Raw genomic sequence first — 4,609 nt, 5'->3', positions numbered from 1 at the left:
GGTGTGTTTTCATCAGGAGGCGATAATGTCCGTTTATCTCCTGTTTTATCATGTTAGCACATGTTGGTGCTCAAGGTCTAGGTTCATTAATTCATTAAGGATTGTAGAATAATGATATTATAATTCTGTTAGTCTGTCTTCATTCCTTAGCCAGAATAAAAAGAAAGTTTCTCTGGTTTACTATATAGCTCCCCAGAAGTACAATTCATAAAGCAAAGGCAGGATAAGTGCTTAATTCTTTCCTCTTTTTCTTTTTTTTTTTTTTGGTGAAGATTGGCTCTGAACTAACATTTATTTCCAATCTTCCTCTTTTTGCTTGAAGAAGATTGTCGCTGAGCTAACGTCTGTACCAGTCTTCCTCTATTTTGCATGTGGGACAGCACCACAGGATGGCTGATGAGTGGTGTGTAGGTCCTCCCAGGATCTGAACCCATGAACCCCAAGCCACCTGAAGTGGAGTGCACAAACTTAACCACTACGCCACTGGGCTGGCCCCTTAAGTCTTTCTTTTTACTATTAATTTTCAAAATAATGAATTGGTTTACTAGTATCATACAATGATGACTAACTAGTTGTTATTTTTTAGTATCATTATGAACTCATAGGAGTTTATAGTTCACTAGAGGAAGTAGATGTACATTGACAATTATAATACAACACGATTTTGTGTTATAGTAAAAGTAAGTAAACACTTCTATGGGCATCCAGAAGTGAGAGTATCTAACTCTGCTTTATGGGGTATGACAAAGGCCTCAAAAAGGAGACAGTACTTGAGTTGAGTGCTGAGAGATGGAGGTCACCAGGCACAGAAAATCAAGAATTTGTTCTCCCATGACTAATAAAACATTAGCTGAGTCCACTTCTGCAAATGGCTCCAAGCTTTCTTTTTTTTTTTTTTTTGCTGAGGAAGATTCACTCTGAGCTAGCATCCACTGCCAGTCTTCCTCTTTTTGTATGTGAGCTGCTGACAGATGAGTGGTGTATGCACATGCCTGGGAACCGAACCTGGGCTGCCAAAGCGGCGCATACCAAACTACACCACTAGGCCATCGGGGCTTGCCCCAGTTCCAAGCTTTTTATCTAGCACAGCTGATGAGGTGGAAGGAAATGAATGAAATTCACTAAGTCAGGATATAAAACGGGTAAGGAGGAAGAGTCATGTGGTGGGATGGGAACTGTAGGGATGGGATGAAGAAATCAGCTCTTATATGTTGAGTTTGTGATGCCTTTGGGATATCCAGGTAGAAATGTTTGGCAGACAGCTGGAAATAAGGTATAAAGCACAGGAAAACCAGCTGTCCAGACAGATCAATTTAAGATTAACCAGCATGTAACAGTGAAGTCCTGCAAGTGGGGTGAGATCACTCAAGGAGGGTAGAGTAAGAAGAAAAGGGGCACTAAGAAGAATCTACCTCCATATTTAAGGAGTCTGCAGCGGAAGACAAATCTACAAGGGATCCTGAAAAGGAGCAGAGAAGTAGGAAATAGCCTGTAAGCCAAAGGAGGGGACAGTTCGAGAAAACACAGAGAGGTCAGGGAAAATATCAACTGAAAAGTAAACCACTGGGCTTTCCAATTAGGTGGCCACTAGCGATCTCACCAAAGGCCGTTTCATGGATTGGTGAGGATAGAAGCTACATTTCAACGCATGCACAGTGCATAAGAGGGGAGGAAATAGAGACAGAAATGAAATTACTGTTTTCAAAAAGTTTGGTAGGGTCTGACAGTGTGAAAACTCATTATTCTAGATTGCGTCCCATATGTAACATAAAATCAACTAATCAATAAATATTTATTGTAAGCTTATTACGTATAAGCCATTGTGCCAAAGTATTACTAGTGTAAAAAAGATATTTATGGCATAGTCCTTGTTGTAAAGGATACAATTGTGAAGGAGAAAGTACGCAAATTCATAAATGCATGTTTAAAAAGAAAGTTCTTCAGAAACCCTAAGAAATCAAACTAAATAAAGCATTTTTTAAATATGTTGGCCTTCATTATCTCTTTAAAATTGTACAAAGATTGCATGTTCATGATTCTAAAAAGCAAGGAAAATGTGTGCTCTTAAAAAAATAAATATAAAATAAATTTGATGCGTGAAACACATACAATTCTGTGAATCAATGTATTTAGAAGTCTTTCGATTAGTAATGCAGCACAAGATTCTTGTATCTATTCATTAAAAGATCAGATTCAGTCTCTCTGAATGTAGAAAGAATAATCACATTATCTTACCAGCCACGGCTCGGCTAATATATGTATATGGATTCAGCACAGTGTCTGTGAAGTATTACAATAAGTGAATTCTTTATTAACAGTTCAACAAAGTCAGCAGTGGCTATTGTCATTACAACTTCCAGTGCAGGACGACCCCTCCTCAGCCTATTATTTCCCCTCCATTGACCTTCAGTGAAGACTTTCCACACTTAACGAAAGTACTCTTATAGTCCTAGAAGTGGTTTTTCACCATCCTGGTTTTTTTCACCAACCAAAGCTGTTTTGATCAGCTTTCTAATCAGATCCTACTTCAGATTCAAGAGGAGACTAAAACTGACCATGAAAAAGACCATTGGGTTACATAAGTGCTTCCCTCTCAGCAGCATCCTGAACTTTGAGGAGTCTTTCTTTTGCTGCCTCTCATGGCAGCACTATGAAATCCAGAAATCAAATCTTAACACAGGCAAATAAGAATGCAATGATGGGCAGCCAGATCCAAAAAAATTCATATCCTCATAAGAGGAATCATAGTTGGATGGCATCAGCTCCTTCTCTGGGGAGGGAATGTTTCCATTTACATTTAATTCTATTATCCACAATAGGGTTACAAATAAGAGGTCAAGGATGACAAACAAGCAGAAAGACCTTACACAACACTGGATACACGTGTCTTCTCCTTTCCTTCTTAAGACTCAATCCTGGCCTTGAGTTGCTCAGGGTGGATGTAACAGACACTGTGCCATGCTTGAGTGCTGTGGCTCCCACTGAGTGGGTTCTCCATGTGTTCTGGCAGATGGCTCACCTCCAGGTGGGGCCTTTTCCCTGCTCCCCATTCCCTAGAGAAAAGAAATCTCAACGGATGGTTCTGAGACTGGCCTCTACCGGTGGCCCAGGACTAGTGGCTCTGCAGTCTGACCAGGTAGTGGGCCTTCTTGGGCAGCGGGTGGGCCCTAAATAAAACTGTCACATATATTGGTGCAATGAACTGCAGGTTCATCTGTGCATTATATAACAACCTTCTTTCCTCTAGTGCCTGGGACCAGATGGCTAAGCAAATAAGTAAATTACAACCAAGTCTGTTCCAATGTTATGACTGCGGAATCTGAGATAATTCCTTTAATCAGCCTGCCAAAGAGTTGAGTCTCCTTTGTGTCCTGACCTAGAAGTGGTTATCTTTCACCAGGACTTTCAGAGTCCTTTGGTGATAAAAGACTTTCAGTATCAGTGAATAAGTTTTATTTCTGAATTTTCTGGAGGTGAGTTAATGAAAACCTCTGGGTCCCATTTCACTGTGGAAATAACTGATGCCATTTAAGAACTGTTGAAGAATTTGGGAGAAAAATATAAAGCCATATCAGGGTTTTGGTTTAAAATAGAGATTTCAAAATAAGCCAACTTATTAGAATGCAAAAGGGAACTTCAAAACTCAAATTCCCAACCCATAACCTTTTTTTTCCCCAGACAGCCAGACGTTCATCTTCCTTTCTCATTAAAAATATCAAGTACTGGGGCCGGCCCAGTGGTGCAGTGGTTAAGTGCACATATTCCACTCTGGCAGCCTGGGGTTCGCCGGTTCGGATCCCGGGTGCGGATACGGCACCGTTTGGCATGCCATGCTGTGGGAGGCATCCCACATATAGAGTAGAGGAAAATGGGCATGGATGTTAGCTCAGGGCCAGTCTTCCTCAGCAAAAAGAGGAGGATTGGCAGTAGTTAGGGCTAATCTTCCTCAAAAAAAAAAACAAAATGAAACAAAACAAAAGAGTGACAGGTACAGTTGTAAAATGTTATTTTATGATAATTTATTCTAAATCACTATTCTCTAAACATAATGATTTAGAAAATTGCAATTACTAAGGAAACATAAAATAACATCTACAAAGTGTTTACAACAAGTAAAAAATATACGTATGTGTATAGATGAGGTACAGAGGAGTCACAGGTGACTTTTATTTTTCGGTAAAGTTGTTTGTAAGAGCCTTAGAATGAAATCATAGAATTTTCTATCTAAATACCTTACTGAGGATAGAGGTTGGTAACTTCCCAAGGTTCACCTCGTTTATGACAGGTGCTGCTTAGAATCCACATCCCTACATTCTCATCCTAATATTCTTTCAAGTATTTTCTTGATTTCACTTTTTAAAAGTAAAGGTTACTTTTTGGGAATAATAAAAGAAATCACAACCAATTATCATAAACTTAAATAAACATTAGAGGCAGTTTATAAAATATTTGTCAAGATTGTGGACTCTGGAATAAAGTAAAATACAGCCTAAGCACAACTTCAACATTTACCACCTGTGAGACCTAAACCTTTCTGAACCTCAACTTCCTCACTGGGAAAATAAGGACATTATAATATAATAGCATGTGGTAGAAAAATGGATGAAGG

The 4,609-nt window shown here is 39.2% G+C and overlaps 1 pseudogene; it reads right to left on the bottom strand.

Annotated features, from left to right (window-relative positions):
* Window positions 1–2,372: 2,372 nt before the first annotated feature.
* LOC138918129 (STARD3 N-terminal-like protein pseudogene) lies at window positions 2,373–4,305 on the bottom strand (annotated as a pseudogene).
* Between the last annotated feature and the right edge of the window lie 304 nt (window positions 4,306–4,609).

This window comes from Equus caballus, chromosome 1, assembly GCF_041296265.1.
Source record: "Equus caballus isolate H_3958 breed thoroughbred chromosome 1, TB-T2T, whole genome shotgun sequence".
In the NCBI taxonomy this organism is placed as follows: Eukaryota; Metazoa; Chordata; class Mammalia; order Perissodactyla; family Equidae; genus Equus; species Equus caballus.
Note: the sequence above shows the minus strand (reverse complement) of the source record. Positions and strands in the feature narration are given on the sequence as shown.